We start from the raw sequence: 23911 nt of genomic DNA, 5'->3' as shown, positions 1-23911 counted from the left end.
ATGAGTAGAAAAAAATTAACTGTTTCGATTAATCTAAATAGGCCTTTTCTGTACCTAACCATGCCTATTGAGAACATAGAGTAATTATATCATAAAAACAAGCTGCAGACTGTAAATTGCACTATTATGATCATCATACAGTCCTAAATTGCATCTCTAGAAAGTAAAACAAGTAAATCAATGAAATTTCTAAAGGTAAAACCTCCAGAGGTTGTAAACAGGCATTAAATACACTAAAAGAATGTTCTAGGGCAGCGCCTATGGCTCAGTCGGTGAGGCACCGGCCCCATATACCGAGGGTGGCAGGTTCAAACCCAGCCCCTGCCAAACTGCAACCAAAAAATAGCCGGGCATTGTGGTGGGCGCCTGTAGTCCCAGCTACTCGGGAGGCTGAGGCAAGAGAATCGCTTAAGCCCAGGAGTTGGAGGTTGCTGTGAGCTGTGTGAGGCCACAGCACTCTACTGAGGGCCATAAAGTGAGACTCTGTCTCTACAAAAAAAAAAAAAAAATGAATGTTTTAATTAAATGACCAAAAGTCCATGTTACTTAACCAATGTGTCCCATTTTACTATTTTGCAAAACATACTGGTTATACCACAGTTAGGCTTACCTTTTTAAGTGGTGAACTTAAGACTTCTTAGTTCTGCTCCCTAGAATTGTGAAAAGTAAATCACAATGTGTGTCCCAAGACCCAGAGGGCAGGCACGGTAGAGTGATTGTATATGTCCCATAGTCTTGGTAATTCCATCATTAATAATCCCATGTCTAGGAATCACAGATATGAAATAAATAATCCTTGAGTTTAGGAAAATAATTTCTTATCTTCAGAATCACAGTTGGTTATAATACTCCAATCTGCATTAGCCTCAGCTGATTGTGCCCCTATTTGCATTAGTAAACAATATACTCAACCCGCACACCCTACATGTAAAGTACGTGCTCCCCATGTACAGTAAGTGCGCACTTTCCTGTAAAAAAAACCTGTGTTGTGTTTGCCTCTTTAATTGTTGGAGATTCATTGAGAGCACAAAGAATGAGGTTACACTGATTGTGGTTGTTAGGTAAAGTTCCTCTTGTACTTGTATCCCATGTATTTTATGATATGATAAAAAAAGGTGTGCCATACACCATGACCCCCCATCCCTCCTCATAAAAAAGAGGGGATGTTTGCCTCTTTTTTACGTAACTAATGGCATATCCTGATGAATTCCCCAAAGTAAAGGTAATGGCGGTTTTACTGATAAAAATCAAAACTACAGGAAAGTTCACAAATAGAAACTGTCTTAATGAAATGCAAAGAAAAACTTATCACGGTCGTTATGCTAGATCTGCAATTAAAAAAAAAAAAAACAAGAAACCAAAGTTTCAAAGTGTTCTCTTATTTTTCAGTATCTCCCAAGGACTGTTTTCTAATACTACAGAAACTGGGAGAGGATTCTCAGCCTTATCAAACCTCTTTCCTCTTTTATTATAAATATTTGACGTTCTCTCTACTATTCCAAAAAGAAGTTTATAGATAATATCATCCACCGGTACAGGCAATTTCAAAGAATCAATGTAATGTGACACGTAAAAGAAAAATAAAAAGGATGTAATATATCACGAAGCAATGTATAGTTCATACGTAAATGCTGGAGAACTGCACGAGAATGTAAAATGAAGTGGTTATGTGTCTGCAGCCGTCAGAAATGCCTGAAATGACAGGGCTACAAAAGCCTACTGAGGCAGGTGTGTTTTCTTGGCTACTCAAATTGTATTATGACAAGTGTTGGTAATGGGATTTCCTTTGATATGATAAACAATTCTTTTAAAGTTATGAACAAAATAAAGTGCAATCTTCCCTAGAAATAAATAATATTTGCCTTCTAGGTAACTTCAGTACACATTATGGTCATGCAAAAATCAACTTTGTGTTTATATGTAGAAAAAAAGGTATGTTTCTAACCTCAGAAAAAGGTATGTTCTAGACTAGAATATTAAAGGAGGTGATTCTAATTTACAAAATACCTGATATAATATTTCAAAATCCTGCAAAAATTAAGGCAATTTTTACCATGCCGTTTTGCTGTCCAGTGTTAGATAGCTAGCAACAGAGAGTCGCTTCTCCTAAGTGGCTGTCTTTCCTTCAACCCTGTGATGCCATAAATGTCTTCAAAAGAAGTCCACCCACTAGTACAACCATGTAGGTCTTCAAGGAGGCTAGTGTCACAATGTTGCCATGTCCTGCATTGCCCTGTCCCTTGGCGGCAGGTCCTGCACTTACTCGTGGCCACCATCATTGCTCTCAGGCTTGGAATCCCCACTGCCCAGTCAGATGCATCCGGCTGGCTCCCGGGTGTCTTTCCACACAGCTCTGTGTATTTCTAGAGGATACTACCTCCCCGTCACAGAGCTACCTAAGTATCAAGAAGAACATCCCCAAGAATTTCCTCCTGGCTGGGAACCATAATTCTTACTGTGGCTCCCTCAGGTCTGTCTGGGACCAAACTGGATCCTAACGTTCACACCTGTGCACTTTTCTTCTACTTTCTGACACACGCACACTTACACCAACAAGATCATTTTGCTCCCTCATTGGAAGATTCTTACCCTTCTATTTCTGAGATCACATTCTTATGAAGAGTGGACTTCATTCTAATTCTGATGTTCTGTTTCTTAATAGGTTTGAATTTAGTTTCCCAAAGTAACAAATCTATGCCTCCTCAGGGACAGTCAAGAGATTAAATCACCCCCCCCAGTAAACTTTTAATAAATAAAGAATTAAATAATTGAATCTAGGATACTGGTGACCTGGACTAACAGAAATGTCTGCTCAGAGACACACCCTTCCAGGAAGAGCAGCCGTCATCATTTTACCGTCATCAGCACAGGGAAGGGAGCTTTGTTAAGCTGCAAATAAAATCTCACAACTCATCATGTTTGGAGTGTTCCATGTTTTTATTCTCTCGCCTCCCTAATCTAACATATAAATATAAAAAAATTCATGGAAACTGAAGAAAAAGAAAAACACTGCTCTCTGGGCTAGTGTAACCTTCCTGTGACTAAGCCTGGGACAAATTCTCCCCTAGAAGAGAATCTGGTCATAGTGAGGTGTGAAGAAGAGAGGAGCAGTTAACTTCTCCAGCTGTGCCTCCCGTTATCATGAGGCATATTCAAGAGCATATTGCCGCGATTCAGCAAGACCACTTTTGGAAAAGTACCTTGGTCATAAAATTTTTGTTAGGTATTTTTAATGGTTTTTTTTTTTTTATGACTTTGACAGGATAAAGCAAACCTATTTTTTAAACCTTTGTTTTCCCCTATGTTCCCTCAGTTATTTTCCTACTTTTTCTGGGGCAAGATTTCTGTGCCTCAGAATAACACACACACACTCTCTCACACACACACACACCTTTGTGGATGAAGAGAAGCAGTGACGAGTCTCACGGTTCACGGCCTGTGTCTTGCGATTTGAGCCTGTGGATCTCGTCCTTGTGTAGCTGTTGCCTGCTGGCATGAGCAAGTGTATTTCTTAATCTGTTTCACACAATAACTGCCTGACGAGAGATCACTGTTTTTCCCTGATTTTACTAACGAGGCCTGTGCTTTTCAGGGTGGAGCTTAGAGAGGAAAGCAGCAGGAAAGAGAAGTGCACTTAATGAAAACACAGCCCCCCGCTCAGAGTTTCACACTTCGGAGAGCCCCCGCAGCTCTGCTCTGCCCTGCCTGCTTTCCAGAGGTATTGAACCTTCCTGCCAATGTTGTAGGCTCAAGTTCACAGTATATTAACAAATGAGACATCTCATTACATGGATGGCATTCTGCTCAACTGAGTTATCAGGGGACACGAAATAAAAAGATTCCTGTTCATCTTTTCCTGGAAAGCCAGGCCATCTATTATGGAAATTACATCCTTCCTAGGTGTTTTATTCAGAGGGATAGTAATAGAGGTGCCCATAGTAATCATAATTATTATTTATAAAAAAAACTCTAGTATGTGCCATGCATAACACTTCACTCTTTGTTTGTATAATTTTACTTCTGAACTCTCCAAGACAAGTAGAATTAAGTGAGTAAAGTGTTTTAGGGTCTCTATTGCCTTTAAATTGCATCCTACTTGTAATAAATTAGGCTTTTAGCACACCTGGAATGGTAAATCTTAGCCTGATAATATCTACATGCAATAATTTAAATTTTGTGTATCAGTTTTAGAGCCACATTAAACTTATACTCAATTGCTTTAAATGAATTTATTATAAATCTTGACATAATATTTCAATATTTTGATTTAGTTGATTAGATATTTCATTGGGGCAAAATTGTTGGACTATATCTCTTAACATAAGCTACATGGAAATGCAAGCAATAAAATAATTGTTTCATTTCTTAAATAAAAATCTACAGTGACTTTTTTATTGTTAAGAGCAACATGATTTTCCCTAAAAATTTCACTTACAAATATAAGTGAAATAGACTTACCATTGTATGATATTTGAAATGTTTTTATTCTATGCTTTTGTTTTATTTTCTTTTCTATATGTTCATCCAATTGAAATTATAATGATCATAAATATTTTTTAAATAAGCGTGTGTAAGAAAAATACTTGAAACTTAAATTATGGACATTACTCAAGGATAGTAATAATGTGGAAAATTCAATATGGGAATTAGAAACATAAATAGAAACTAAGTAATAAAATATATTTTCTAGGCTCTAAAAGCTCATTTACCATTCAAATATCAACTTTAGGATGTTTATTTTAATGCTGATGTGGCATATTATATCCTTTGGCATTATCATTAAGCCTTTTTGTAGATATTGTATGCAAACTCTGAGTTAGTTCTGCCACTGAAAATTTTGGAAAAATTCAAGCTAAATCTATAATCATGGTGGAAATAATGGTAAAATGGTACAGTATTTCTCAAATTGCATTTCCAGAGTTTAGAATAGGGAAAATAGCTTCTCTGGGGTGCTCCACCTTCCAGAACTTTGCCTAGATCCATCACAACAGAGGATTTTTGTCTCTCAGCTCCTCCCCAATTCATGTGGACATACATGGAGAACCTTGAATAAGAAAGCAGGCATCAAAATCTCCATCTTAATGTTAATTGTGTGTTAAATTCTGGAATCTATTCATGCCTCCATAATTGATTATCTGTACACAGCCCTCAAGACAATAGAATGAGTTTGTCTTACGCTTGGGTCCCCCAAGAGCAGAGACCCCAAAAGGCTGTGCAGAGATAGCTTCACATTACGATACCAGGCTCCAGGATGAGGGCAGTGAGAGGTAGTAACACAGAAGAAGGGAAAGCCATTCAAAAGCACGTGGCTGCTTCGCTGCTGTTCCCAGGCACTGGTGGGTAACATCACCCTGGCTGCTGAAGCTCATTATGAAATGCGTCTCTGAACCATCCTCACAGGACAAAAAGAAGCCACGTTATCACAAGCTACTGCCTCCCCTCGGGAACATCAGTACCCTCATACTCACAGGATACATCTGGGTAAATTCTAGTTTGGGGGCTTTGGTTTTTTTCCTCATACATCCTATGAGGTAGTTTCAAAGAAGCCCTAGGACAAGAAGCAAGAAGTTTGAATATACAAGCCTACAGTGAGTCCTCCTGGGTTGCACATGCAAACTCTGGTTGAAACCTCTACAGAACTAATCACCACTGTGGTCACTGAAGTTGAGCTAAGAAAATTGGAAGTAATATACAAGAAGGATTAAATACGATTTATCAATGACCCCACTTCTTTCTTTCTTACCATTAAGTAAGAGTCCATTTAAATCATAGACATCAATTGTAAAAAGATTCAATAGCATTCATGTCATAGTAACTGCACAACTTATATAAGAAGCTGTGGCAAATAATTAAACCCTATTGTGTGTAAGGCACATTATTAGTGTAATGTAACTCAAACAATAACATTGTTTAATGCCATATGAAAGAGAAGCTTGTGTACTAACTCATGAGGGCTGAGAAAGCATGATCCTGTCATCAAAGGCAATAGTTCTTCTGTAAGTTTTTCACTTTACAGAAATTACTGAGCTTGTAACATTCTGCTTAAAATAAGTAAGTATAGGTAAACCTATTTTGGTCTTTTAAAGATTTTTTTTTCTCTTACACATTATGAGGGTTTTAATTTTTTTGAAAGAGTAAGAAAGCAAGAAAAGAAGAGGGCAAGAGAAAATGGAAAAGAGAGAGAGCCAGAGAGAGTTTGAGGAAAGACAGAGAGAGATTGATTACAAGTTCTGTCTTTGAATTTTTTCTTAAAAAGAAGAAAAGTGCTGAACGTGAAATAGCGCTCTGAAACACTTTATAGTCCATTCAGTTTCTTCTAGAAAATAATAGTTGGATTGAAATGAACACTTTAGAAGATATTTCATTTCTTGGCATTTAAAATCAATATTTTTGTTGCTGTCATGAATATTTTTTTTGGAGGAGCCTTGGCAGCTATTTTTGTTCATTATAATTGTGGGTGTACCGTAGGTGAAGATGGAACACCTTTCTCTCATTATTAAGAGCTTAGTAGTCCTGAGCTAAAGGCTGTGATTCTTCATGTCACCACTGTGGTGGCAAGTAAGAATTCCCATTTAGTTTCTAGTAACCTCATTTGTCAAGAGGACTGTTTTTCAAGCTTATATAGATTTAAGGCAAATAAAAATCAGACAGCTAAATGCCTCTTTGGTCATAAATTGCACTCGTCCATTAGATAAAGTTAAGCTAATAGGATTTTAATTTTGCAGATATACTAACCTATTCAAATTTCATTTTAAAAATATGTGAAAAGTTAATTTAATTTTTAAATTGGTTCTCCATTAGTGATAGTTTCAATGTGCTGCTAATGTAAAAAAGCACTTTTATGAGCCACATCCCAAGCCAGGGAGATTTCAAATTCCCTAAACTTACTGAGAACACGAAAATGAAAAAATGACATTAGCAGAGTGTTCTGCATGGCAGTTTAAAAGGTATTTTAAGTAAAAGCTCTGAAATTGTTCTCAAGTCTGTCTTTATGCTTTCAATTTTATCTTGAGTTGATCGAGAATAAAAAAAAAAAAAGGTCATGCTTTGAGAAACCTGAAATCTGTCTGAATCTTGAAATGACAAGCCTTTCAAGCCAAGTGACTGAGCCCCTCAGAGTGGGAGACACGCACACGGGCTCTCTCTGTGCCCAAATAAAGTTCAGCTTCTTACTAATGCAGCCGTGTGTTACTTGCATAGCTTATAAATGCATTTTCATTCAGATCATTCTTGTTTATTTCGCATTATCTTGCCTCCCACCTTAAAATGCTGGGTGTTCGCTTCACATGTAGTATCAAATACAATTAAAAATTCAGCAAAACCTTAAACTTACCAAAGACGCAAAAAACTCTCCTCAAACCCCTCCTGCCCTCGTCTCACTGAAAGTGGACGCTGAGCTTCTAAAAATAATTAACATGCAGAGGGGGCCTCAGAAACATCATTTCTTCATGCCACGTCAACACAGATACTTCATATTTTCTCAGAACCTATCAGGTTTAGCTTAAATTATCCAACTTTCCATGATGTCAAACCAATTTTTATAAGTTGCCAATCAATATTTTTAAATGTTTTTCATCAACCAATTGATGAACAGTCCCAAATAAAATTTTATATTATTTTTTCTAACTACTATTATTACCTATTCAAAGAATCAAAAGTCTAGAACCAATGTTGCAACTTAGCATTTATAGCAGAAAATCTATCACGTCTTGCACAATACACTTAATGAACGTCGGTGCAACATTTTCCATCATGGAAAGAATATCTACGGTTGACTCTCAGACTCCGGTATCCACAGAGGCCCCTCAACTTTGCTTTTGGAGCAAGACCAGGAACCGCCATTTCCACCAGCCATAGGGGGACTCAACAACATTTGGTAAACTTAGGATTTTGATTATGTTTAAATCACACTCTACGTTCTTTGAGTAAGTAATCCTATTATCCCTTTGATTCAGAAGTAATAACCATAAACTTCAGGAAAAACCGTAATTAGGTAGAATTTTGAATTTGTTCTGGTGGTATAAACTAGTACCTCATCAACAGACATCTTCAGGGGGACGGAATCTTAAAGGTAGACTATACCTATAATTTTGATTTTTTAGCATTAATAAGCAATCATTATATTTCAAACTTTAACTGTAATGACAAAGCTAATATGAATTTTGGCTATATTGATAAAAATACAGTGTCCAGAGGAAGGGAGAATGCTTCTTACCATAAACACTAAACCTCACTGGACATATTGCTCCTGGCTCAGCACACCAGGCTTTAAGAAAAGGGACACCTTACACACACACAAGGACAGCACCAGGGGAGTGGACACCACCTGGGCAGAGACATCACCTACGGGGCCCTTGGAAAGCAGGCCTGCTGTGTCCTCACAGGGATTCCACCACTGAAAATGTGGCTTGAAGATGCATATTATTAACAATTCATGCCAATCTGGGGGTTTGGTATTTTAACTATTATAATATATAAATATATAAAAATTATAATATATATTTAATTTTATAACATATAGAATGTATTTGTAATTTATACAATATATTATATACATTTACAGTATATGGCATATATTATATATAATGATATTTTACAATGTATAATATTATATATAGACAGGGTGTCCATAAATTACATGAACACGAACTTTATGGCTACCCTGTATATATCACAAAGTGTTGTGGTACAAATCATGGTCTTTCGTTAGCTGATCAGGGAATAAAAGAAATGACTTGGCTTCAGGTTAATAAGAATAATAGCTGATAATTATTTAGATATTACTATGTGCCAGTTAATATTCTATATCTCTTATATGTATTCACTCATTTAGTCCTGGTAAAACCTCTGAAATAAATTTTACTATTACTGTCCCAATTTTAAAGATAGAGAATGGTTAAATAATTTCCCTTTGAGAGCTAGCAATTGGCAGAGCCAGAATCTGAAGAAAATAAGTTAGACTCTCAAATCTAGCCTTGTTTCAATCATTGTGCTCTACTGTCTCTAACTAAGTATCTTGTTAATTAACTTGATCTTCCTCAAAGGTGTGCATGACACTTTAATAGGCCTTGAATGAGTTGTAGGTGGGACCGAAATTAGTACCCTCCCTGAGGGTACCCTCAAGACTGAGCAGTAATTAGTACCCTTGAGTAATTAGTACCCTCAAGACTGAGCAGCCACGTGCCTTCAGAGAAGGACAGAGAGCTCGGAGTTAACTCACAGAGATGTGTGTTCTAAACAGAAATCATTCTACACTTGATGTTGTCTCTAATGACAACATTAACCACGGTAATGTTGTCAAATGCACATTGGCATTATCTTTAAATTATCATGAGATTGAATTATAAGTTCCTGTGGACAGTTACAAGTGCCTTAAGTTGTTGTGAATAAATCTTCACTTCTCTAAAACTTTTGTCAATTACATAAAGCCACTATAGAGGCTTGTGTGAGTAGTGATTTCCTCATGGATATCAAGAGAAGGGGTGAGTGCCAATGCACGGAGTGGAAATAACCCATGCAAAATAAGCTTTAGAAATTAGTTCAGTTCAGCAAAGACAGTTTCCAAGCAGGGAGAAGCCAGAAGGCTGAAGACTGCACCCTGCACCCTACCTGCCACATTCTGCACCAGTTCTCCAGAAAGTGTGGAAGGGATGCAAGAGCATCTCTTATTCTAAAATATAGTTGTCAAGGGACAGAGTGCTTTAATTGACTTCCAAGTTACATCTTTAATTAAATTTATTCTTAAATGAAATGAGGGGCCCCAAGAGATACAGTGCTTCTAGTTTCTGAAAGAAAATTCAACAGATACTTGACATACTGAAAACTTTATCCATCTTATTTCTAAGATTCTAAACTTCTATGAATAATAGAAAAAAATCGTGTTCTTTGGTGTCATTCTAAACAAACATGAAAATTGCTTAGACCTATGGGGAGGATTCCAATTCTAAAAGGAGTTGGTGGTCATGTCATTTCCTTGAGGAAAATTTCACACCTGATAAAGCATTTGTTTGAGAGTCAACAGAGGCTTGGAAAAAGATCTTCCTCATTAACAATCAGTGTAAACTTTAGTTTCTATTTTTTATTTTATTTATTTATTTTTTGAGACTGATTCTTACTTTGTCACTCTGGATAGAGTGCCATAGTGTCACAGCTCACAGCAACCTCAAACTCTTGAGCTTAAGTGATTCTCTTGCCTCAGCCTCCCGAGTAGCTGGGACTATAGGCACCCACCACAATGCCTGGCTATTTTTAGAGATAGGTTCTCTGGCTCAGGCTGGCCTTGAACCTGTGAGCTCAGGGCAATCCACCCACCTCAGCCTCCCAAGTGCTGGGATGAGGCGTGAGCCACTGCACCAAGCCCTAAACTTTAGTTTCTAGTGAAGACATAGAAAAGCCATATAAACATAACTCTATATTACCTCTCTTTAATTAAAAAAAAAAAGATAGAATCTATAATTATTTCAATTTCAGCTTAGGGTAAAACAATGAATACTTTCCACAGAAAAAGGCTCTCTGTGTACTACAAATAATTTGTTTCAACTTAGAAACAAAGTTATAAGTGTGACAGAGAATCAATGTTCTAAAAGCATAAGCACTTTTACAAGTTGTGAGAGGAGAAAGAAAGAAAGAAAAAGTAAGAAACGATAAAAAAATTTTTTTATTACTGGTTAAGCAAAGTGTATTTTTTAAAAGAGTCATGACACTTCTTTCAAGGAGAAAATGCCATACAACTAACAACCTTTAAAAAAGGAATGCTGGCAGAAAGAATTAGGGTAACTTTTAATCTGAGATAGGAAAATTAGCACATGCAGAAGGCAACACTCCAAACCATGAGATGTTTGGGGGCTTTCTATGACAATGTGTAGTTTAAGCCATTTTAGAATCTCTTTTTATTGAGGCAAAACTGAAAATGTGAATAGGGGAATGTAAAATATTTAGTAGCTTTAAAAATATTTATCCCTTCTTAGTTTCTACTAATACCATAGACTAGATATCTTGGAAAATACCTCAACGTAAAATACCTTAAAAATGAAGGAGATAAAAAAAAAAGTCAATATCCTTTTAGGCATGTGTTTGAGATTAAACAAAACGAGAAAATCCCTTAGAAATCAAAAGCAAAGAAAGATGAAAACCAAAGTAGCGGAAGATGCTAAAGTTTAAGGATTTTGAAGCCATGAGGGCTAGGGAGAATTGGGAAGTGTGCATTGACACACACGTAGGTGAAAACTAGGACTCTCCAAAGGCTGTACATGTGCAAGAGACTGAATCTTCAAAAATGTCTCGTCACAAGCTTAGGGAATCAAGAGAATTTACCTGTGTGGGGTATTGAGGTATAGGTTAAAATACACTACACAGAAGATCAAGGGAACTCTAGTCAAAAACTTGTCTTAAAGTTGACCTGGAATTTTAGTACCCAGGTATTGGGCAAAACCAAACATGTTTTCTCTCAGAATATGCTTTCAGTTGAAGGCTGCAGGGTTGCCACTGAAAATACCCAGCAAAATGCGAAATACACAATGAAACAGGTTAACACGAATTAGGAGATATAATGCACAGCAAAAAGAGACCTATCCAAAATAAAAGGCTGGATACAAAATATGAACTATATGTATGCAAATAATAACATATAAATGTGTTTTTTGTTTAAAATGTGCAAATAAATCAATGTATGTATTGTGTAGACAGTACAAAAGAAAGAATTATCAAAATAAGAGAGAAATAACAATGAAGGAAAATGTTAGAGTAAAAACTCAATGTGTACTAAAATAGCAGATTACGTATGCAGTTGAAGATACAATTTAAAACAAAATCACTTAGCATAAAAAGAGGCAGAAACTATAAAAGAAGTTTAAAAAATATTGGACATAGGATGAGAATGTATAACAAATATTAGAGTCCCAGAAAAAAAGGAATAATCAATGAACTACTCAAACAATGTTTGAGATAACAGGTTTTTCAGACTTGATGGATGATATAACTTCTTTAATTCAAGATTAAGAAATCTCAAGCAGAATGAATATGTATTTCTATCTCACATCCATACCAGACATATTATCAAAAAACCAGATAGAAGCAGATATTAAAATATGTCTGAAATGAGAAATAAAAAAATAACTTGATGACCTACAAAGAAAGCAATTAGACCAAAAGCAAGAACAAGATTGGAAACTAAAAAAATAAAAATAAAATGTGCAAAAATGTCTTTAAAGTGCTGAGAGAAAACAATGTCAACATAGAATTGTATATCCAGCTAAACAAGTATCACAGAAAAATGAAAAGAAATTTAAACACAATCTGAGTTTATAAATAAGGAATAGTCAGTGGAGGTCTTCTAAAAAATGTATTTTAGAAAAAAAGAAAACCCAAAAAATATTTTAGACACTGAAATGCAAAAAAATGAAATTTTAAATAGAGAGACTGGCAAATATGTGGGTAAATCTGAAATTGTCATAACAATACTATAACATCTAATTTTAGAAATTTAAAAAGTAGATGTTGCTAAAACACACAAATAACAAGTATAACAGTAGGAGGTGATAGTGTTAGATAATTCTGGTACCTTTGGATTTTCTGAGAAAGATAATAGAGATTTCAACTTTAAATTCTGTTCAAAGTATATATATTAAAATTTTAAAGAAGTTCAATAAAAGATAAGAAAGCAAGTGTCATAGCTGAAAGAACATAATAAAGATAATAAATAGCAATGTAAAAGAACTTACAAAGTAAGCATAGAACATACAAAATAAGTAAATACATAGTAGTGTCGTTTTAAAATACAAATATACCAGTAATAACAAGAAATGTAAATGGATTACATTTGTCAGTTAAAAAAAAAGATTGGAAAATTCTTGCTTTGTGCTGTTTACAGGAGAAATATAAAAAATGTAAAATCTAAGGTTTGAATACAAGTATAACACAACACAAGATAGGCACGTGTACAAAAAAATTATAGGCCAGTCTCTTCTGGATGGAGAGGCAAAGGAATTCCAAAAGAAGATTAGATCTAATTGTGAAAGACAAACTTATTAAAGAGTCTACTTTTAACATAGCAAAAAGTAGTCATGATGTTGGAATAGGAAAATATTTTTAAGGAAGACTCAAGAGGGTGCTAACAATAAAAGAAAAAACATATAAATTGAGTATCATTATCATTAAGAACCTGTTTATCAGATAAGGTCATCAGTAGAGAAAAATAGCAAGCTTCAAATTAAAAGACATTTGAAGTACATATTTCCAACAAAAGCCTCTTACAACCAAAGAAAAAGAGAGAAAATCAGGGAATTCGAATACTGATGGCAAAAGACCTGAAAAAGCCAGTCTTTTGGGGAGAATGACCCAAATTCCAACAGACATAATTGCCCAGTATCATTAGTCACTAGGGAAAGAGCAATTTAAATCCCAGTGCGGAGCCTGTGGGAACCTACTAGAATGGCTTAACAATTTTAAAACTGAACACAATTAGAAAGATGTTGAGCAACTGGAACTATCATGTACTCCTTGAACATGAGTAAATTTGTATAACCCTTCAGGAACACTTTCAGTATTTACCAACCTTACACATGCTCTGTTACCAACAATTCTATTGTTAGGTGGAAAACCAAGAGTATTGCATTGATTTGAACACCAAAAGCATATACCAAATATGTTCATAGAAGCATTGATCATAGCACCACAAAACACAAATATCTACGGACAACAGAATTGATAAATAAACTGTGGTCTTTTTATGCTATGAATAGTGTAAAGTACCAGAAAAGAATAGTTCCTGCTACATACAACACCACAAACCAATCCCACAAATACCGAATTAAAGAAAAATACAAACATATATACCATATTGCTTTAATAACATAATATTTAAGACCTCTAAAACTAGTCTACACCAACAAAGGTAGGAACAGAGACTGCCTTCGTTCTTTACTAAGAAAAGTTATGACTAGGAAGAGACAGGAGGCTGTTGTTCTGCCTGTATCTATTGATCTGTGTAACTATCATCAGGGTGTGTTCACCTAGTGAAAGTCTGCAGGCTGTACGTTTGTGATCTGTACATAATTTGAACAAATGCTTACCTGGCTCTCTCATACCTTCCACCCTTTGATTTCCTGGTGATGCCTCCCCTTGGCTGAAGCCAGTGAGAAGCAGGAGAGAAAGCAGCCAATGGAGGGAGTCGCAGAGGCTCCTCCTGCCAGGGCACTGAGCAGGGTTCCCGAGAAGCAGCCAAAGTCCATCACACATGAGTAAACTACACCTGAAATAAGTGCAGAGTCATGGGTCACACACCAGTACAAATCAGAGTTGTGTGAATCATGCATCATATTCATATGTTTTGTGTTCAAATACTGAACACAAAGAGCGATAACAGAAACAACACAGAGTGTAAGTTTTCATAAATTTTTAAAATACAGACAAATAGTTTGTATTCTTTAGAGAAGCATCCAGGTAGTAGAGGGAATGAACAAGTGCTTGGGGATAATAAACATCAAATTCAGGATAATTGTTTTTTCTGACATAACGTGGCTGAATGTGGAAAGTGACTGTGGAGCTTTCACTGTTTGCCACGTTTTCTATCTCCAGATACATGAGAGGCACAGTCATTTACTGAATCACTCCTGTGAAGATCTAAATGGTTTATAATAAAGGACAACAAAAAAATGCACCACTCTCATTATATTCTGCCTTTTAATATAATTATTAAATGACCATAAAATTAGTTAATTTTAATTTCATTAAGTAACTTCTATATTAGCTAACACTACAATATTAATTTTGCACGATATCGCTATAAGCTGGTACAAAACCAAATTAACCATTTAAATATAAAGATAACTCTTCTGGCCAATCATTCAAGAAACACCTATTTAATTGCCTACACTGCACAGACCCTATTAACATGGCACATCTTTCTAATTGTTTGCTCTAGGACTAGGGTCCAGTTTTAGATGCTCCTTTTGTGAACAACTACACATGGTTGCCAAAGTTACTCCAGGATAATAGGATAGGATGTGGCTTTAAAACCAAGCAAGGGTAAGAGATCTACGTGGCAAGTTTAATCCTAACTTTGACCTCACTAGCTAGGACTCTCAGTGACTAAACTCACGCTAGTGAATACATACATCCGGCCTGAATTTTTTTTTATTGTGCGATGTTTATATCTATTAATATAAAAACCAAAGATCTCTACAGATCTTTATCGTCTACATTATAGAAGTCTATTCTGACTCGTGTTTCCTAAAGTTATTTAAACTATCTGCATTCCCTTTGAGGACTACTTTTAGGTCTTCTTTCTTTTTAATTATTTGTAATGTTAAAATTTGCTCCCTTCCTTAATATCCCCATCCTTGAAATAACACCTCCTAGAGCTGTCCTTTATTTGTCAGCATAACGAAGCCTGTATGTTGTGTAATCCCCGAGGCTTCCTGATGAGTGCTGCATATAAGTTGAGGTCCATTTAACAAATATGATCTCGTGCACTGTCAGCATATGTGTACCCACTATAATTAAAATGCAATAACAAGAAATGCATGGTAAATGAGTTTTAAACCTCCACCGATACATGAAATAACTTTTCCCTTCCAGGGTCAATTGAACCACATTTCTCACTTGTTTTGCCCTTTGTCTCCACACACTCTATAATACTGAGGGGAACATCCCCTTTCTCATTACAGAGTAACACTATAATAAATTAATTTCATTGCCCAAGCTAAGTACTTTTAAATATTACTATTTCTATGGCAATTCCCTTCCATTTATTATACTGGAGACTTTCTGCAGCCTTTTTATCCAAACTACGTTCTTAATTTTATCAAGTGCAAGCAAATTGGGGATACACCAATCACAGCATGGCAATTCTTGAATTAATATTCTTAAACAATGAGGATAATTTCAGAAATGCAACAGCATTTTCTCTCTCCGTGGGAAGAATCAATTCACTGTGTCTCATGATCAGAAAACCTAAAGATAAAAAGTGGAAAAAAAAAAAAAAACAGAATCCAAATATTTGTCCATAGAAACCTAAATAAATAAATAGGAAGTCGGAACTTAGATTTCTTTGATGAAGATTGGCATTCTTTCAGCTAAAGCATTAGTATATAAACAGATTTTCTGTATTCCTCTGTACTCCTATTGCTGTTTACAAGGCAGGTAGGAATAGGCCATCCTCCACAAACATCTGTTGTGGCTAAAGCATTCCAATGTCTAGAATAACTTCAAGCCCGAATTTATTTAGATAACAGTTTCCTTTCTAATAGTACATAGCACTTTAACTTACATAAATAGAATTTTCTGTAATTTTTTCATTCAAACTATTGACATCATATGGGAATGTCATTGGTTTTAATGAACAGAAGAAATCTTTTCCCACTTGCTTCCTAAGCATAGCAACAGAATAGGTAAAAGTTTTGTTATTGCTACTGGACATTATGTGCTATTTACTTACCTTGAAAAGAAACATTTTATGTTGTAGCTTTTAACATTCAGTTTTGTAGTATACTTTTTACAAATAACTTTTTTTTTTTTAAATAAAAAAGGGAGGGAGGAAGGAAGGAATGAAAATAGAAAGATGACTAAATTCAAAATGATTGAGATCAACATGTTCAGTAAGTATTCTCAGTAAATAGTTTGGTAAGAATGATTTTAAGGATAGGAAAGGAGACTGTCATATTTCTTTATTTTTTCCATGTCCGTTAGCTCTTCATCAGTTACTACTGCATAGTAATAATTTTTAAAACCTCAGTACTTTTTTAACACCAATTAGGAATGCAGTAAGTAGTGGGTAAAATAAATTTAAAAGTAGTGAAGTGCTCAAAGAAAGGTATTCCAGATGAAATGGTTGGTGACAAGGAAACAGCTTTATCTACTTGCTGCCCACAGTGACTGGGAAGAAGAAGAGACACAGCTGTAGCTCTCTCTACTCTCTCCTGCCTTCTTTCTCTCCCCTCCCTCCTGTCCTTCCCCTCCCCTCCCTCCCGTGCGACCATATAAGGACACAGAGAGAATTGAAAAGGTGTTCATCTGCAATCCAGGCAGAGATCCCTTATGAGACCAATAGTTCTGGCACCTTGATCTGGCCTTCCAGGCTCCAGAACTGGAGAACAAAAAGTTGTTTAAGACACCATCAATCTATAGCATTTTGTTATAGTAGCCCAGGCAGTCTAAGACTCACGCAGAGAAAAATGAAAATTCAAAACAAGTTTACCAATCACAGTATCACTGATGTACTAACATGTATCTGCATGTATCTGTCGCCTACTAGGTCTTGCCTGTGATCAGTGGAAGGCGGAACCATTTGGAAGCTCTAAACATGGTTAGGGAGATGTGAAGGGTGCCAGAAGCAGCCCTTAAACGCTTAATTGTAAGGTATGGGGGAGGTTATAGTGAAGTGAGTGTGGGGGAGGATTGGTCTATATTACTTAAACAACTTTATTAGTTGTATTGCTGCTTAACAGATTGCCACAAATTTAGCAGCTTAAAAGAGCGCACGTTCGCTATCACGCGGTTTCCGTGAGGCAGGAGACCAGACGTAGATAACTCCACCTTCTGCTCAGAGTCGTGCAACACTGCAACCAAGGTATCAGCTCAGCTGCATTCTCATCTGGAGAACAGACTAGAAAAGAATTTGCTTCTTTGGTTACTCAGATTGTCGACAGAATTTATTCCCTCGTGGCTGAAGGGTACTAGCTTCTTCGCGGCCGTCAACTAAAGCTACTGTCAGGTCCCAGAGGCAGACTATCCACAGTCCCAGAAGCTGGACTGTGAGGGAGGCTCGCCCGGCAGAGGGCGAACAGGTGCCAAGCGGGTGGCTCAGGGCGGAGAGCAGGAAAAAAATAGCAGCTAGGAACCAACTGTTCCCTAACGTAATATGAGTTCTCATGTGTAATAATGAGTTCTGAGTGACCTTTAACTGACTTAGAACTCGTCGCCATCTAATTAACATGGCAGGGGTGGAGCTTCATGAAGAATTCTGGGCATGGGCGGCGCCTATGGCTCAAAGACGTAGGCCCCATATACAGGACGTGGCGGGTTCAAACCCAACCCCGGCCAAAAACTGAAAAAAAAAAAAAAAATCTGGAGAAATCCAATCGGTAGAAAGGGAAACTGTCACATAACTAACCTGTTATGTAACCCGTTATGTAACCTCAATCTGTCAATCACCCCAAAAGGTGGGCAATAACAACCGATACTGCCAGGAGCAGGACGGGACAGACAGGTGAGCGCGGACAGGGCAGTGAGTGTCCAGACCCGGGGTCTTTCCTCACTCACGGGGACTGACCTGTTCCTCTCTCTGTGGACCACCTTTTCATTTTGTGTCGCTTCTCTCTTCACTTTCACTTCATATAGCTTCATTCTTTTTCCTGTAAAAAACATTCAACATAAGTTAACTTAAATAATAGACATAAACCTGCTTTACCTTTTTCCACTTTAATTACAACCAGATAATTGGGAAAGAAACTTAAAATATATTTTATGTCTTGAGAATCCTTACGTAGGCAAAAGTACTGTTTTGAAAGGCTTCTACTGCAGGACACAGGCATGTGAATTTATCGCTGGGCAGTGGTGATGGGCAGGGTGCAGCAGTGGGACCAATCCGGACACCGAGCTAACAATGCCGGAAAGGGTGGCGATGAAGCGAGCTCATCAAGCTCATCGGTGGGAATGAGAAGGCAAAGTTTAGACTTCAGAAGGGATGGGAAATGAGAAAGAGAAGCGTGTCAAAGATAAAACTGAAGCAATCAGCCATTTGTGGATTTGAGTAAGAAGGTGAAGAACAGGAATGCAGTGTTAGCTGCAGCTGGAAAACTGATGCCAACAGATTTTGAGGAAAGTGGTAAATTAGGAATGACCAGCTAACTCATTTTCACCTGCTTGTATTTTAAAAGACACTTCAATAGGGCGGTGCCTGTGGCTCAAGGAGTAGGGCGCCGGTCCCATATGCTGGAGGTGGCGGCTTCAAACCCAGCCCCGGCCAAAAAACCACACACACACAAAAAAAGACACATCAATAGTCGCAATGATTAATAAAAATTGGGATGAATAAGAAAAGTGGAAATGGGGTAAGTAAAATACCATTGGCATTAGGTACCCCAAAGAAAAAGAAGAAAGATTCTGTGATTTTGAAAGCTTTCGGTTTCTTTCCTTATTAATAAAGTAGAGTTCACGGTCAGATCACAGAGAAAGACAGATTGGTGATCAGAAATTAAGCACTGTCAGTATTTCATAAATGTGAACAGAAATTTATTAAATCGTGACATTTATCTGCTCACTACTTTTATAACATAGATCTATTCTATCTTTAATCCTGAATAATTTAAAAAATTACTCTACATTAAATATTTAACCTATTCAAAATTATCCTGTCCCAAATATATCAATTAAATGCATACATTACATGCAAAATCACTTTTATTAAACCAAATTAAATATTGAACTAAATTTAATAATTAAACTGGGTTTCATATTAGATCAATTTAACACACAGTGTAAAAAGTTCAGTTTGTGCAAGAATAAAAGGGTAACTGAAATAAATATTAGATAGTTTTAAAAAGAAATGACTAAATTTAGTTAATAAAAATACCAACATTTAAAATTTTAAGGTAATATTTGTATGTCATATGCGTGTATAAGTTTGTCTGTATGCATGTATATGTTTGTTATGGGCTTATCTATGGAAAGATAAAAAATATGTTATTTAAGTAGACCCCTATTCCAGAAATATCTATACAATCCTGACTTTCCAGAATTGTCACATACTACTATATCTTACCATGTATTTTCATCCATAAAATGCAGTAAGGTAAAACTGAAATCCTAGATTACCTCTTACAGCCCCCAGTGAGAGCCACCATACTCATAACAAGAGATGAGTTGAGATAATCAACCTCTCCAATCATTAAAAAAAAAAAAATATATATATATATATATAGAGAGAGAGAGAGAGAGCACTGAATTGTTCTGGGAACTGTTGTGGGTGCTAAGGAAATAGAAATGAATAAAATACAAAAGGTCCTTATTTTTGTGGGGTTTCATTCTAGTGTGGCAGGAGGAAAAACACATTAACACATATGTGCCATTTGATGGCAAGACATACAAAGAAAAATAAAAGAGTAAGGAGGATGGAAATTGGCAAGGAAGGAAATGATACTTTATTTTGACTGTTAAGGGAAGGCCTTTCTAAGGAGGTGACATTTTGTCATAATGAAATGAGGAGCAAGTCTTTCAGCCATTAGGTAGAAGGACAGTTATTGATACTCAGGGCTGAAGGCACTTCCTGTGATTTGAATGTGCCTCCCCAAATTTCACTGTTACAAACTTAATCCCAAGGCAGCAGCACTGGGAAGTGGGACCTAATAAGGAATGACTGGGTCATAAAGCAGAGCCCTCCTGCCTGGATCCATGGTTTTATTACAGGGGCATGTTAGTTATTTCAATCTTATAAGGGAATCCAGCCCCTGTGGATTCTCTCGCACTCCACCTTCCCACCCTTCTGCCACAGGACGACTCACATCAGAAGTTGGGCTCTGCTCTTGCACTTCCCATACTCTAGAACTATGGGCAGGTAAACTTCTGTTCTTTACAAACTATCCAGTCTATGGTGTTCTGTTACAGCAGCAAAAATAGCGAAGGGACTAAGATAGCAAATCAGTGACTCCTGCACAGCTGCCTCACACCTTTCACCATAGACCCTTGGAATTGCTTACAGCTGCCCTGAAGGGGAATAGTAAATCTGAATATTTGGTAAGTTTCAAAGATCACAGACATCCTAAAAAAATGTCCCCAAATCCTAAACCTTCATGCAAACATAAATTTAGAAATAAATTTTTATATACATGTCAATGGAATTCAAAACGTAATTGTTTATACGTAAAGTTTAAACCAAGGATCCCTTTCAGTAACCAATAGAGTAGATTAATTCTATCTTGCTTTTCACTTCAAGTAAACTAGAACCTAAAAAGTCTATACCTTCTAAAACCCAATGCTCCAGTTTTCTGTCTTTGTGAAGAGGACACATTGAATGTAATTGAAACATCTTTGATGACGGAAAAGCTCACAGGGCCTTGGAGTCCTCACTCGGAACATTCTCACTCTGCTTACACTATTTACAGAAATAAAAGTATAGGAAACCACAATGAATTATACTAAAAGCAAGACAGTAGCTGGAAATGTGTTTAAGGGTAAAACTCTAAAATAAAGCTGCTTTTCAGAAAATTAATTCCAATTTTTAGTTCATTGAGAAAAGCTGTTAATTGGTTTTCTGAAAAGCAGCTTCCATTTGATCCCACAATCCATTATTAGGTATCTACCCAGAAGAACAAAATTGATCTTACCACAAAGATATTTGCACAGGAATATTTATTGCGGATCAATTCATAATTACCAAGTTGTGGAGGCAACCCAAGTTCCCCTCAACCCAGAAATGGATCAAACTGTGGCATATATATACCATGGAGTACTATTCAGCCATAAAAATGGAGACTTTACATCTTTTATGTTTACCTGGAAGGATTTGAAACAAATTCTTCTTAGTAAAATATCTCAAAATGGAAAGATAAATATCCAATGTACTTGTTATTAATATGAAACCAATATATAAACAATTACAACTCATATGAATAATAAAACACAAATATAGTCTAGTAAGGAGATGTGGGAAAGTGGAGGGGTGGGGAAGGATGATTGGCAGAAAGAGGGAGGGCATTTGGTGGGATCTCACCTAATGGGCACATTGTGAGTGTGAACAGCATGCCCCCTGGGTGAAGGTCTCTTTTACAAGTGGAACTTTACCTTGGCAGTGAGAACAATGTAATATAAAAATTTGTACCTTCATATTAATTTGAAATAAAAAAAAATTGAAAGGAAAGGAAAATCAATTCCAGTAAGTTTGCTGAATTTTATTATTAGCATCTGTGATGATTTGAATTCTAGTGAGTCAATTTTATTACATAAACATCATACAACAATTACTTAATTTTATAACTTCCATTTCTGAAAAATTGAATGATTATAAAGTGAATTAAACCAACACAATTTAACTTAAAAAGGAGGAAATTTGGGCAGCTGAGTATTTTACACATATTCTATTTTTCACTTTGTTGTCACAGCTTTGAAAACGTAAACTGCCTGTCTGTGTCACAGAGTTAAGTATAACAGAGAAAGTTAAAACTCTCTCAGTCAAGAGCTATCATCTGTGAAATTTGTGTCCCCATGAGATTCCTTCTTCCCACCACTGTGACATTTTATCCAGCAAAGCATCACTATGACAACTACTTGGTAGCTTTGTTTGTCGGTCCCTAACTACAATAGTGAGAAACCGAATTTATTCCAGTCAAATATAAACCTCTTTTTGCCTTGTTAACTTACTGCTATCGCTGTAAGCTCCTTGGTCTAAGTTTTTTTTAAATCTGGATATCCCATACTATTAAAAGAGTGTCTGGCTCGCTGTATGTACCCTAAAAATAGAACTCAAATGAACAGAACTAAATTACCTGGAATTTACCTACCTACCTACCTCTCCCTTAAATCCCACTGCTTGCGCTTGAGACTATTTTTGACAAACTTCATTAAGCACTATTGGTCTTCTGTTATGTATCTTGGTATTCCCTGTCTTATCTCAATAAAGTAATTCTAATGAAAGTAGTAAAACCTGTTCTAAATCTGAATATGCCTTGGCTATTGCTCTGGAAACCACCTTCTCTTTTGTTTAATTTCCCTTGATTTAGTTTGCAAGGACTGTAATGCCCACTTGTCCATAACCTACACACATGCTTTCCACTATGCTTTCATGATTAAGTTCTGTTTATAAGAAAAGGAAATAATTTAAATTACATCTGTGTGATTCTTCAGAATAATAATTCCTGATGCCAACTCCTTCTCAAATTATAAAATAAGATTTTAACCAGAACTAAATTACAATGATCCTGAGTGTAGTTGTGTGTGTATTGTATTTTTAAAAGACAGTAACCTTGTGCTCTTTTCCTCTACAGTAATTTTGTAATATGGAAAATGACATCATGCACATTGTAGGCATACTAAAAAGATTTATTTCTGCAACTTTGAAGTTAAAATAATTAGCTCTATTGTGTGATTTGAAAAAAATGTTTTAAAAATGTTACTTTGACGACATATTCACAACACTATGGTAATATTTAAACAGTAACCAACATTATTTTTAATACAAAATATTTATTAAAATAAAAAATAAAATATTTGAATTTGCTATGGTCTGATTCTTAGCATTGATGGTAAAACTGCTATAATTGGCCTTTATCATTATGTCTTCAATTTACAGGGAAAATTAGATCAGAGCCATAACTTCCTTGGAATTTGGAAAATAACTTTTAGAAAAACAAAATGGGTAGAGGTAAAATCCCAATTCAATAGCTAGTTTTTTTTTTTTTTTTTAGAGACAGAGTCTCACTTTATTGCCCTTGGTAGAGTGCTGTGCTGTCACAGCTCACAGCAACCCCCAATTCCTGGACTTAGGCAATTCTCTTGCCTCAGCCTCCCCAGTAGCTGGGACTACAGGCGCCTGCCACAACACCTGGCTATTTTTTGTTGTTGTTGCAGTTTGGCTGGGGCCAGACTCGAACCTGCCACCCTCAGTATATGGGGCCAGCACCCTACCCACTGAGCTACAGGCACCACCCTGCTAGTCATTCTTAAAATCATTTTCTAAGCTGAATTTTTAAAAGAAGACATAATTTAACTTTCTACATATATATGTATATATATACACTCTGCTGTTTATGTGAGATGTCAGCATCTTTTTTGTTATTCAAGATGTTCACAATTTCCAAGAAAATGATCTGTGAAGGCTTCATTGTGTTGTCAAACCCAACAAATGTTTTACAAAAGATAACAATCATATTTATACTAGTGTCACAAAAGTCGTGGGAGGACTAACATCAGATATTTCCAA

This window comes from Nycticebus coucang, chromosome 5 (assembly GCF_027406575.1).
Source record: "Nycticebus coucang isolate mNycCou1 chromosome 5, mNycCou1.pri, whole genome shotgun sequence".
NCBI classification, from domain to species: domain Eukaryota; kingdom Metazoa; phylum Chordata; class Mammalia; order Primates; family Lorisidae; genus Nycticebus; species Nycticebus coucang.
Note: the sequence above shows the minus strand (reverse complement) of the source record.